The 14,641-nt window shown below is 43.7% G+C and overlaps 1 pseudogene; it reads right to left on the minus strand.

Moving 5' to 3' along the window:
* Window positions 1-230: 230 nt before the first annotated feature.
* Window positions 231-1,410, minus strand: LOC145051913 (flavonol sulfotransferase-like pseudogene; annotated as a pseudogene).
* Window positions 1,411-14,641: the final 13,231 nt, after the last annotated feature.

A 14,641-nucleotide genomic window follows, 5' to 3' on the forward strand; every position in this document is an offset into this window, starting at 1 on the left:
TTTAGTAATATTCTATATGCTTCAACAAAGTGTCTGGACCAAAAATATAACCTTAAAACACCATTAGGCATCGTAATTCGTAAAGAGCTCTTTTTGGTGTATATAATACAAAAACAAACGTTAAGGCTTTTGGATCAGTCGTTTAACACTAGTTGCTGACAGAACATGATGTGTATTCTAGTTTCTTTGTAGCCGCACTATCTCTAAAAGAAAACGGAAAGTTGAAAATGTTTTTAGCAACAATATTTATTAGCAGTTGAAGTAATAAGTATTCGGATATTTTATTGGTACAAGATATATAAAACTAAGTGAAAACTTTCGCTATCCATTATTCCCTTAATTAGTTTCTCATGTAGCCACTTAGAAGGAGATATCCAAACCATCAAACTTTTCTTTGGTGATTTGATCCAAAATTTGGCTCATTTCATTTGTAAGATGGTTGGTCCAATCTCCAGTTTTCCCTTCCCTAAAGAAAACATCATTACGAACACCCTCAGCTAGTATCCCATGCTTATTAACCTCTCTCATATTTTCAAAACTGCATAGTGCGACAATTTCTTGCACAACACCTTTGATCTCTTCCTCCTCCGTAAAAGGATATCCCATGAACTCTGCCAGACGCTTTACATTATTCACACTATCCTTTTGCATGTCCTCGTATGTTAAAAATAGAATCTTTGATGGGCGTTCAATAGCAGCCTTGTAGTACCCTTTCACATGATCCCAATAAGGTCCGCCTGGAATCAAACCATTACTAAACATCTCAAACGCCTCCTCGAATCTCATTTGAGCAAGAGATTTGTCTCTCAGCTTGTTTGCATAATGAAACAAAGAAACAAAAACATCTTTTGGGTTTCTACACATGTAAACTACTCGACACTCATTATCAAGAATGGATTGAGGCAATGAAGTGTAAGGTATATGGGTAGAAAATAGACGAGGTGATTGTCCATCGGCATAACTAGGAAGCGTTCTTAAACTTTCCATCTCAATGTAAGGAACGCATTTATGTGGGTTAAGAGTTTGTAGAGGGTGGGATGAAAGAGAACTGTTTTTGTACCTGGTTCTGCTCACTATAGCGAATGCAAGCGCCTTTAACCACGTTGTTCCAGCTTTTTGCAGTGTGGCTACGTAGATGTCAGTTGGTTGAGCTTGAAAGCTGTCCTGCGAGGCCATTAGAGTTACAACTGAGATAACCCGGATCGACTCTTGCCAAAAGCCCTCATACAGGCGTAGGTTTTCTGTTAACCAACCTTTCTCCTTTGGCAAAGTTGTCAGCTTATCGTTGTATCTATTAGTAATTATGGACATAGCCTTTCTCCGTTCATTATCTGCTGCAGTTGGTTGAGCGTCCATTGACGTAGGAATATCGGAGGTTACAGGCACTGACATTTGAAGGATTCTCTTTATAAAATAGATGGAGTTGTTGATTATTCACATTCTAAGAAGTCTATATATAGACAAAATAGGTGCCATAATATACAGGATCGAAGGCAAACTTTTTACCATGGGAAGCTATCGATCTTTTGAAAAAAGTGCTACATGGATACAAGATTCGCTATGCTCTATTCGAGTAATATTATATCTTCACGAAATTACAAAATTTGATCGATCTTTGAGTTTAGCATTTTTTGTGGGGACATAAAGTATCAATTTGCGATTTTGCTTCAACGGCAAAAATGATATATCAAAACAAATTTAAAAGCATAATTAAAAAAAGGAGATCTTTTAAAACCTAAACAAAGGGGGTTGGGAAATACCGCCAATAAACAAAAAAATGGGGGACAATTTCAAAATTTGTCGTAAAAATTGACTTTTCCAACTATAGACATACATTCCGCGGAGGACCCTCTGCGGACCTCCGCGAAATGACGTCATGTCCGCGGAATCTGAAAAAGTGTGATTTTTTATTGTTTAAAATATTGTTCCGCACGGGTCCTCTGCGGAGACATTAACCCCTCCGCGGAGTGAGTTGTTTGACAGTTCATAAATCCCTCCACAGAGGAGGTGACGAGGAGCTCCGCGGAGAGATTAATGTCTCCGCGGAATGGGTGGTTGTAACGTATTTGCGACGGTTTTTTTGATAAAAAAGTTTTATTTTTTATTTTTTATTTTTTTATTTTTTTATTTTTTATAGCTCCATTTGCAATATTAGAATAGTTTTAGTGTTATAAATTTGTTTTCAAAAGAAATATGAGTTTTGTTATTTTATGTACTGGGGTTTTTTTTGCAGATAAATAATGAGATTAACACCTACGTTAGACCAAAGTTTAACAACTTAGGTTTACTGTTTCCGCCAAATTTTGATCGTCGAATATTGTTTGATTTGGTCAAAAGTAAGGCTAATATGTTCAATAGTAATATATCATTGTCATTGCAACACCCGGTTCATGGGTATGTTATGAATATTGTAGACGAATGAAGGATGGTCAGAAGATGAGTTCACACACGGGAAAAAAGCTTCAGACATATTTTACGGTATGCCTCCCATACCTGGTTGTCCTGATCCTATTGTTGAACCCGGACCATTTCACAGTTTAGGTCCAAATGATGATATGTTTGCGCGTCAAACATATGATAACAAACAACAACTAATATTTGCTTTGAGTCTTAAAGAAACTAGAGAAAAGTTTCAGTTTAAGACCAAACATTCTAACAAAAAATGTTATGAGGTAGATTGTGAAATTGAGAATTGTAGTTGGCGTTTATATGCAAAACGCCTTGATCCCACTAATGAATTTCAAATCAGGGCTTTCAACAACGTGCACACATGTTCATCATTATAGATACACCCAAATCATAAGCATGCAAATAAAAAAGTCATGGGTACTATATTGCATGAGATTATGAGAAAAACTCGTTCCAAGGTTTGGAGGCCTAATGAAATATCGAGGGATTTGAATGCTTTGCTGGAAATCAATGTAAATTACAAACAAGCTTGACGTGCAAAACAATATGCTATGGAATTGTTGGGATCCTCTGAATAATGTTTTTCCAAACTTCCTATTTATTTTCACAATTTGAAGACGCATAATCCTGGTATGGTGGCCTATATACAAACAGATTCAGAAGATTGTTTCGAGTGTTGTTTTTATGCCATTGGGAGCATGGTAAATACAAAAACTTGTTATTTAATACATAATTAATTGTAAAAAATATAATGTTTATGTGTTCCATTTTCATATATTGCAGATACGAGTGTTCAAACATTTTTTTTCGTAAAGTTATAATTATGGATGATGCCCATTTGAAGGGTGATTTTAAGGGAACCATATTTCATGCAGTCGCTATGGATGAGAACAACCAGATAGTGCCCCTTGCGCATGAAATATGCAAAAAAGAGAGTGGTTTTACTTGGTCATGGTTTCTTGAAAAGTTGTATGAATGTGTTGGTGATTGAAAGATTTGACATTTGTAACTGATAGGGCCGATGCATTTCGGGTTAGTATTGAAAATGTTTTCCGACATGCTCATCATGGCGTATGTGCTTTTCATCTACTAGGAAACATAGTACATAGGTTTGGGAAAAATGATAAAACAAAAGTGCTGTTTTGGAGGCTTGTAAGAGCTTATAAAAGAAATGTTTTTGAAGATTTGTGGTCTAGATTTAGTACTACTAGGCCGCAAGTAGCGGCGTATCTAAGTGAAATTCCACGTGCTAAATGGACTAGAGCATATTCCTCATCGAAACAGTACGATTACATGACCTCGAACAGTGCAGAGTCCATGAATGCTTTATTTATAGATGCAAGGAAGATGCCTATAGTACCCCTTCTTGAGTTCTTCCGTCGTCTTTCACAGGAATGGTGTAACAAGCGTCGATTGGATGGAGGTATGAGTTTAATTTGGACTTTAATTATTTTGAATAATAAGTTCATTATATATATGTTCTTTATAGGGCAACGTTCAACAGTACTAACGGAGTGGGCTGAAAAAGTAGTTAGAAAAAATGAAGAGCTTACGACAGGATGGTCCATTTCTGGTGTTTCAGATGCAATATATCAAGTGCTTGATTTCAAACATGGTGGCATAGTTGATTTGAGGCAAGAAACTTGTACATGCAAATATTGGGAAGGAACTGGGTTGCATTGTGGTCATGTCATAATGGTCTTAAAGCACTTGAAAAAAACTAACTTTGGACATTTGGCTATAGATGCGTACAAAATGTAAACGTATTGAAGTACATATTAGGAGGCAATTTACCCCCTTCCTGAACCGTGTGATTGGGAGATTCCCGCTGAGATGATGATTGTTAAACCCCCGATAATGGATACACGTCAAGCTGGTAGACCGAAAAACAGAAATCGTATCCTGTCACAAGGTGAGGAACTTATAGTAAAAAGGTGTAGTAGATGTGATAGTACAACACATAATGCAGCGACTTGTCTGACATTGGTCCCAATGAAGCAAAATAAGGCTAGAAAAAGTAACTCGACATCAGGTAGTAACACAAAAAGGAAAGGGAAAGGGACGCAAGGGACACAAGGGACTCACGAGACGTTGGACACGGACGGGACACAAGAGACGTTTAGGACGCAGAGAGAAGACTATTGTTCAACATTTGATTTGAATGATTGATGTTGTATGTATAATTAATTATGTCATGTTGGTAACAAAACAAAAAGTATTAAGATAAGTTAAACATTATGAGTAAGCCTCGGTGTATGTAATCAGGTATGGGATGAATATAGCTTGATCAACTATATTTATCCAAGAGGGAACCAACATATGCCGAGGAATGGTGGTAGTGGATGACGAGTCTAAAACTTACCAACGAACCATACAAAGAAAACTTTAACATACAAATTTAAAATACTATAGGAGTATTTTGCACTACTATAGAACCACACACTTTGATTCTTCATATGCTTCTTACCCCTATTCTCGCATAGGAATATCAACTAGACTTCATCTCCACTTAGACCCTTACTATCCTGCCACCGCAGCCAATAGATGGATCGAGAAGGATCCAGAAGAAGATTCCAAAGAGTACCAATAGATGAAATACAAGGAAGAAGATTTCCGAGAAGGCACCAGATGAAGAAAGAAGTTTGGGAGATACCATCAATAAGCCTACCCTATCAAGAGGAGTACGAGACCCTCCACCTCTCATTTCAGGAAGCAACCCGCAATTGACTACCTAGCCACACATATAGACTGGAGAGGACAGCCGACGATCCACAACCGACATAAATTCACTACACCGTACCTCGAGCTATAGCACCCACAGACCATCAAGCAGATCAAGAGAACAATACAAATCACTTACACTCCTTAGAAAAGGAGATAGTCGTTATTGGACAAAGAAACCTTACAGCTACAACCAGGATAGTCATCATAGAATAGAGAACAGAGGAGGCCACTCGCGAAATAGAATCATGCCGACACATGATGGTAATCAGCATACCGGTGCAATACTAGTTCTACAAATGGAACCTGCAACATTTCAAATTGTGGTAACAGCCGTCGTGACAGTAGTCATGGCACACCTCGACGCTAACAACACAAACAGAAGCGAGAACAATGCCGAAAGTTCCAATCGTAATAACAACCAGGGACACCCCCGAGTATGTTCCTGCAAGGACGCCCCAATTTACAAACCTGAGAATGCCCACGACAATGAAGGAGTACTACCCAAGAAACAAAAGTTCTGGACTAGGAGAAAGAGTCGTCCGAATCAAGGACCTACCAAAAGACAAGAAACAGTGACAGTCCATACCACCACCATCCCTACTACCTCAGTGCCGAAAAGACCATATGTTGGAAACCTACCAAAATACACCAAGTGTAGCTTTCATCACAAAGGAAAGTGCAGGGAAATGCGCTGCAAGAACTATAACAAAAGGGGCATACCACAAATTTCTATAGGGTGCCAGCTCGATAGACCGCCTAGGACACAAAAGCTAGGATGAGTCGGACCTGCTACAGATGTGGAGAAGTAGGGCGTTTCATAAAGGAGTACCCAAGAAATAAAAAAAAATATGTCGGGAGCATCGGAAGAGTTTCAGTAACATAGCGTGGGAAACCCCACTGAGATTTCCGGTACGTTCATTCTCTATAGCACGTATGAATGCATACTATATAATATCAAAGCGGAGAGGAGTATTGTGAGTCGTAGATTTAGTCAATTTCTCAACCAAAAACCTCAAACACTTAAACGAAATATTTACATTAGAATTGGAATAATCAAAAGCACTAGAAACGTGTACATAGGGTGCACTCTAACACTAAATCAACCAATTCGTTCAAATCATCCTAAAACCGATCACAATAAAAAGTTACAACATTTTCATTTTAACAACGCATTAGTTAGTTTCCTCACCATACCGGTATCATATATTACAAAAAGGTCGTTCGCCTAAACCCATCGAGTAACAAAACCCTCGTCGTCTATGGCGACAAACCGGACACAAACCCCCGACTCACCTTTTACATCAAGACTCAGAAGTACCTACACAGGAGGTACCATGTTGTCCTAGCCCACGCTGTGGATAAGAAACAAGAAGAGAAAGACATCAGGGATGTTCCAAAAGCCCTCGAGATTACTGCAACAACCTGAGATTCTCGAGTTGAAATGGGAGCAAATTGCAATGGACTTTATCACAAAACTACCCAAGACTCCTAGTAGTTATGACACTATTTGGGTAGTGGTTGATAGATTAACTAAGTCTGCCTATTTCCTACCAATCAAGGAAACCAACAAAATGGAAAATCTGACGAGAACATATCTCAGGGAAATTGTCAAGATTCATGGAGTGCCAACTTCTATTATTTCGGATAGGGATAGTAGGTTCGCGTCAAAGTTCTGGCACTCACTTTACAAATCCCTAGGAACCCGCTTGGATATGAGCACAACTTACCACCCACAGATAATGATTCGGTATGAGCGGTTTGTTGGAGAGTTAGACCACCTCGAGACTGCAGATTTTAGATGGTATAGATGTGATCTCGTTGCAAGGAATTCGTTTATCTGCGGATTTGAGGGGTTGAGATGGTTGGTCACGATTACCCTAGGAAGGCTAGGGTGTACCCGGGTTGTGGCCATGTTACTTGAGTGGATTAGCGCGCAGGGATGGTAGGGAATGATTTCGAGGACGAAATCTAATTTAAGTGGGGGAGAGTTGTAACACCCCGTTTATTAAACAAATAAATGATCAAATTAATAAGTTAATAGTAGCTCTGAAATCCGTAATAATATGTGTAACATCCTGAAATTCAGGTTCAACCATTTAACCCTTCTTCTTTTCCAAGTTGTCATGTTAGGTCCCTTTATGTAAATGCTAGGCTTGTGAGTACGCTGGGCGTACTAAGGAGTACGCTGCGCGTACTCGCGTGCTTATTTTGAATGCGGATTCATCCAAGTATGCTGGGCGTACCCAAGGTTACGCCGGGCATACCCGACCCAGATGCAAAACCCTAATATGACTTGAGGGCTATAAAATGAATGAGATGGCCTTGTCCCTCAGCCACCATCTCACAGAAAGAAACCCTAAGAGAGTATTCCCTTCGTCCCTAGCTTGTGTGTGAGAGTTCTAAGCTTCAAAGTGCCATTTCAAGGTGGTGAAAGAGAAGAGGAGGCCATTGTAGGAGCTAGAAGTTGGTGGACAAGAATAGATCTGAGGTCTACAGAGGTTGGAGCTTCTTCCTGAGGTATAAAGTTCAGAACTTGCCTTATTATTTGTGTTGTGTGCTTCTTGGACCAAATTCAAGGGTTTTTGGTCCCAAGATGGAGACTTTATGAGCAAATAGTCTCCATTGGCCTATTTCTATCATATTTTAGGACTATATGAGTTGTATGTTCATAAAAATGCAATCTTGGACATAAATTTTGAGCCATGCATGAGATCTAGACTTTTGGAGGAGAAAGGAAAGGTGTTAGAGGGTGTGGGAACCTTTATAGCCATGCAAAGGCTTAAAGGTTTCGACTTTATGGATTAAGAGGAATTAGAATGACCAGATCTGGAATGTGAGATTATGTCTTAACTGTTTAAGACCTAAAATGAAGAAAGTAGGAAACTGGGATTTACGATGGGCGTAATCCCAGTACGCGCCGCGTAGGGGGGTCGCGTTCCCTGATTCTGTAGTGTAAGGGTACGCCCCGCGTACAGGAGTTGGTACGCCCCGCGTACTGCTTGCTGTTGACTTTTAGGGTTTTGGTCAACATGTGGAATTTTGAGTCAGGGAGTGGTAAAATGGTATTTTACCCTTCTGTGGGATTATAGAAAGGGATGTGGTATAGCCTTGAGAGTCGTTAATGATTTGGAATGATTACTTGTTGTGATTAGGCGAGGCTAGATCGTTGTTTTGAGATTCAGAGATATCGAGCTCGTGAGTTACTAGACATCATACGAGGTGAGTCTTCTCACTATACTATACCTGGAAGGGTACCTATGTGTGACCGGAAGGTCTGGTATGCTATGAGATATATGCATTGTATGCTATGACTTGCCTGTTTTGTATGCGCTATGTATGTGGTATGAATGTTATGCTTGATATCGGCCGGAAGGCATTATGATGTGGACCAGAAGGTCAGGGAGTTATGGACCGGAAGGTCAACACGGGTAGGACCGGAAGGTTTACCGGGTTGGGACGGAAGTCCCCTAAGACACATGGACCGGAAGGTCGTGTGGAGTATGGCCTGGAAAGGTGTATGTGTGTAAGTGGTATATTGGGGAACCCACTAAGCTTCTTGCTTACAGTGTTTACGTGTAATGTGTTTCAGGTACTAGTGAGGACCGTGGGAAGGCATCGGCGTGACTCGTACTCACACACAGGCGGATTCGGATATGTTTGATCTTGGGATTGATATGTTTTGTATTATGATCATTTTACATTGGATTTTATCGTTTTTCTTGAATGAAATTATGTTTTAAAGAAATGAAAAATTGTTTTGAAAATTTAAGTTGTTACAAGTTGGTATCAGAGCCTTGGTTTGAGGGATTCGGATGCATCTTCGGGCGTAACTGAACTCAAACTGAGGATTTGAGAAAATTTTCAAACAATAAAACTAATTTTTCTAAAAAGCAAGAGATTTTGAGACAACCAGAGCGGAGCAGTGTGTGCGGTCAGTTAGCGCCCGAACGGTGAATCCCCAAAATGCCCTTACGTTATGTGTTATGAGATATGATATGTTATATTATGCATGCTAGAGCTGGCTAGGTATTCATATTAGGACTAGATGGCCTGATTTTGTGATGCCTTAGCCTAGGAAGGATTGTGCTGCTATGTGATGCTTGAGAGCGAGTAGGCAACAGTGAGGGGCTGATAAGAGGTCTACCGAAGGGTAGCCTATGCCAGTGAGATATAGAGTACTTGTGATCTGGGATCCAAGGAGGAGGACTTAGGGTGAATACTGATGCGGTGTAGGCGGTAGTATAAGGGCCCGTACTACCGAAGACACCAGAGCAGTACGCACTATAAGTAAGAATCCTTTGGGTACTAAGGGACATGTAGGGTTGAGTTATTGTGCGCGAGCATGCTCGAACAAGTCTTTGATATTATTATGTTATATTTCAGAGACATCATGGTTGGGACACGCCACGGACCTGAGGCGAGCGGTGTGAGTGATGAGGAGCTTCGTCAGATGTCTACGATGAGGTGGCAGCGGCGATCAGGGCTGAGATTCCGGAGATGTTTAGGTCTATCAAGACCACACTGATTGAGACTTTCGATGAGCGGTACGCTGCAGTGACTGAGGCTGCAGCCGCTGCAGCTACATCAGTTGTGGCTGCTGCCAGGCCTCAGGGAGGTGACTCGTTGTTGTTCCGGGAGTTCAACAACATGAAGCCACCTAAGTTTGATGGGACGCAGGATCCGATCCCTGCAATGAGATAGATTGTTGATATTGAGGGATGCTTCTATACGTGTTCATGTCCGGAGCATCTGAGGGTTCGGTTCGCGTTGAACCAGCTTCGCTTGGGAGCGAAGGACTAGTGGAAGTTCGTGACGGCGAGCTTCACTCTTGCAGAGATTTCAGAGGTGACCTGGGAGAGGTTTACCACCATGTTCAGAGATCAGTATGTTCCCCTGGTGGAGAGGGAACGGTTGGTTCAGGAGTTCTTGACCCTCAAGCATAGTACTGATTCGGTCATTGTGGTTACCCGAAAGTTTCATGAGAGGGCGATGTTCTTCCCTGAGAAAGTGTCTACTGAGTAGGCACGGATGAGCTGGTAGTTGGGCATTCCGAGGAGGGACATTCGGGAGTTCGTGTTGAACTCGACGTACCGGACATTTTCTGAGCTCTAGGCAAATTCCCGGAAGAGGGAGATTGAGTTGGAGACTCAGGCCAGGGAGGAGGCCGAGTCTCAGAGGATGGATCAGCGGCCGGCTCAGTCTCAGCGGGCAGCCAAGCAGACCAAATCCGCTGATTCGAGGACTGGAGGCCAGAAGGGCCGCACTTGCGGGAAGTGCGGCAAGGGTCATGAGGGGGCCTGTCGATCGGCTGCTTGCTACAAATGTGGCAAGGAGGGGCATATCGCTAAGGATTGCCCCAAGGGATTTATGGTTTGCTTTCATTGGGACCAGACTGGCCATCGGAAGGACGAGTGTCCACAGTTGCATCAGGGGTCAGCACAGGGATCTGCGCCTGCTGCTAGGGTTACCGAGGTTCGACCAGTGAAGGCCGAGGCTCCGAAGGCTCGTGGGAGAGCTTTCTAGTTGACTGCGGAGGAGGTCCGCGCAGTGCCCGATGTTGTGGGTGGTACGTATTCTGTATTTATCTTTTTTTGAGTTGAGATACTGTGCTTATATGATGATATGCGTAGGTACTTTTCTTGTGATTTCTGTACCTGCTTTGGTGTTATTTGACTCGGGTGCGAGTCGGTCATTTGTTTCCTTGGCATTTAGTCAGCACATTAGTATCCGTCGAGAGGCGTTGAGTCGACCTCTGCGAGTTTCGATAGCTGACGGGCGAGCAGTATATGCTACGGATGTGGTTCGAGGATGTATCCTTGAGATCTTCGGTGTGGAGTTCCCGATAGATCTCGTCCCGATTGCGATGGGGGACGTGTGTGTTATAGTGGGCATGGATTGGTTGAGCCGATTTGGAGCTGTTATAGACTGCGAGCATCAGTTGGTGACGATACGAGACCCTAGTGGGGTAGTACTTACGGTGTTTGGCGAGGGAACCCGATGTGGGTCAACATTTTGTTCGGTTACCAGGGCGAGACAGAGTTTGCAGCAGGGCTGCAGTGGATTCGTAGCCTATGTGATGGACACGCGAGTGGCCGCTGGGAGGCCAAGTTTGATTGATGAGGTTCCGATAGTGTGCGAGTTCCCGGATGTTTTTCTTGAGGAATTGCCGGGTGTGCCTCCTGAGAGGCAAGTGGAGTTCCGTATCGATTTGGTTCCGGGAGCAGCACCTATCACCAAGGTGCCTTATTGCCTCGCGCCGCCAGAGATGTAGGAGTTATCCTCGCAACTATAGGAGCTGCTGGGGAAGGGGTTTATTCGACCGAACAGCTCACCTTGGGGAGTACCGAGCCTTTTTGTAAAGAAAAAGGATGGTGACCGGATGTGCACTGATTGTCGGGAGTTGAACAAGTTGATGGTCAAGAACCGTTATCCGTTACCGAGGATCGATGATCTATTCGATCAGTTGCGGGGGCGTCTTGGTTCTCCAAGATAGACTTGAGGTCGAGTTATCATCAGATGAGGGTTCGGGATGAGGATATACAGGAGACAGAGTTCATAACTCGTTATGGGCATTACGAGTTCGTGGTGATGCCTTTTGGGCTCACCAGTGCACCAGCAACGTTCATGGATCTCATGAACAGTGTGTGTAGACCGATGCTGGATCGGTCATTGATCATATTCATTGATGATATTTTGGTGTATTCGAGATCTAGATAACAACAAGAAGAGCATTTGAGGGAGATCCTTGGAGTTCTGAGATCGGAGAGGCTTTATGCCAAATTCTCCAAGTGTGAGTTCTGGTTACGAGGGGTCCAGTTCTTGGGACATCTCGTCAACCAGAATGGGATGTTAGTCGATCCGGCCAAGATTGAGGCAGTCATGAGGTGGGAGGTGTCGAGATCGCCCACCGAGATCAGGAGCTTTCTAGGTTTGGCCGGCTATTATCGGAGATTTATCAAGGATTTCTCCAAGATCGCCGTGCCACTCACCAGGTTGACCCGGAAGGGTGTCGCTTTTTCCTGGGGTCTGGAGCAGCAGACCTCATTTGAGACACTTCGCTAGAAGTTGTGCGAAGCCCCGGTGCTCGCACTCCTAGAAGGGATGGAGGATTTTGTGGTGTACTGTGATGCATCGATATTTGGGTTGGGAGCAATGCTTATGCAGAGGGGGCATGTGATAGCATATGCATCGAGGCAACTGAAGCCTCATGAGTCGAGGTATCCCACCCACGACCTGGAGTTGGGGGCTGTGGTGTTCGCCCTTAAGATCTGGCGTCACTATCTGTATGGGGTTCAGTGTACCATATACACGGACCACAAGTGTTTGAAGTACTTGATGGATCAGCCCAACCTTAATATGCGCTAGAGGAGATGGTTGGATGTGGTAAAGGATTATGATTGTGAGATCCTATACCACCCGAGCAAGGCTAATGTTGTAGCCGATGCTTTGAGCCATAGGGCGGAGAGCGCTCCGATATGAGACGTTTTGTATGAGATTGACAGTGATGACTCCGATGTTGGACACCATTCGAGGGGCCCAGGCAGAGGCCGTGAGACCGGAGAACCGCAAAAGGGAGTAGGTGTTTGGGCATGTATCGGAGTTCGTTAACGATAGTCGGGGACTTATGACCTTTTAGGGTCGGATTTGTGTACCGTTTGTGGGCGGAACACGTACCATCTTGATGGAGGAGGCAAATAGATCAAGGTTCTCGATCCACCCCGGGGCCACTAAGATATTTTTGGATCTGAAAAGGGAATATCGTTGGCCCTGTATGAAGAGAGATGTCGCTTGGTTCGTGGAGAGGTGCTTGACCTGTCGCAAGGATAAGGCCGAGCACCAGCGTCCACATGGTAAGTTGCAGCCATTGGAGATTCCCGAGTGGAAGTGGGAACAGATTACCATGGATTTTATCACCAAATTGCCAAGGACTGCAAGAGGTGTCGATGCGATTTGGGTGATTGTGGACAGGTTGACGAAGAGCGCTCACTTTCTTGCTATTAGTGAGAGCTCTTCTGCTGAGAGGCTGGCAGAGTTGTACGTGAGGGAGGTGGTATCACGACATGGAGTTCCGAGATGTGCGTTTCACTTCCAGATTTTGGAAGAAGTTTCACGAGGAGTTGGGTACGAGGATGCATTTTAGTACCGCATACCACCCTCAGACGAACGGACAGAGTGAGCGGACGATTCAGACGCTCGGGGAAATGGTTCGAGCATGTGTATTGGACTTCGAAGGGAGTTGGGACATGTATTTGCCCTTGGCTGAGTTTTCCTATAATAACAGCCATCACTCGAGCATTGGTATGCCACCCTTTGAGCAGTTGTATGGGAGGAGGTGTCGGACCCCCATTTGCTGGGGTGAGGTAGGGCAACATGTGATGGGTAGTACGGAGATAATGCTTCAGACGACAGAGCAGATACAGCAGGTCAGACAGAGGTTGTTGAACGCTCAGAGTCGCCATAAAAGTTATGCAAATAGGCGACAATCCGAGCTCGAGTTTCAGGTTGGGGATTTTGTACTCCTGAAGGTGTCTCCTTGGAAAGGAGTGATTCGATTCAGGAAGAGGGGAAAGCTGGGGCCCCAGTATATTGGGTCGTTTAGAGTGATTGCGAGGGTAGGCAGAGTAGCATATCGATTGGAGCTACCTGTGGAGTTTAGCCAGATTCATGATACCTTCCACGTGTCTCAGTTGAGGAAGTGTATAGCCGACGAGCCAGCGGTGGTGCTGCTGGAGGATATTCAGGTGGATGCAGGTCTGAATTATGCTGAGAGACCAATTGCGATTCGGGATCGGAAGATCAAGGTTCTGAGGAACAAGGAGGTACCATTGGTGCTGGTTCAGTGGCGACATTGGAAGGGGTCTGAGCTGACGTGGAAGTCAGAGTCAGAGATGCGGGAGCAACATCCGGAGTTGTTTTCGGCATAAGACTTCGAGGGTGAAGTCTGGTTCTAGTGAAGGAGAATTGTAACATCTCGAAATTCAGGTTCAACCATTTAACCCTTCTTCTTTTCCAAGTTGTCATGTTAGGTCCTTTTATGTAAATGCTAGGCTTGTGAGTACAATAGGCGTACTAAGGAGTACGTTGCGCGTACTCGCGCGCTTATTTTGTACGTGGATTCATCCGGTTACGCTGGGCGTACCCAAGGTTACGCCGGGCGTAACCGGCCCATATGCAAAACCCTAATATGACTTGAGGGCTATAAAAGGAATGAGATGGCCTTGTCCCTCAGTCACCATCTCACAGAAACAAACCCTAAGAGAGTATTCCCTTCGTCCCTAGCTTCTATGTGAGAGTTCTAAGCTTCAAAGTGCCATTTCAAGGTGGTGAAAGAGAAGAAGAGGCCATTGTAGGAGCTAGAAGTTGGTGGACAAGAATATATCTGAGGTCTACAGAGGTTGGAGCTTCTTCCTGAGGTATAAAGTTCAGAACTTGCCTTATTATTTGTGTTGTGTGCTTGTTGGACCAAATTCCATGGTTTTTGGTCCCAAGATGGAGACTTTATGAGCAA

Source organism: Lactuca serriola, chromosome 5 (genome assembly GCF_051521515.1).
Source record: "Lactuca serriola cultivar US96UC23 chromosome 5, Lser_US96UC23_V15, whole genome shotgun sequence".
In the NCBI taxonomy this organism is placed as follows: Eukaryota; Viridiplantae; Streptophyta; class Magnoliopsida; order Asterales; family Asteraceae; genus Lactuca; species Lactuca serriola.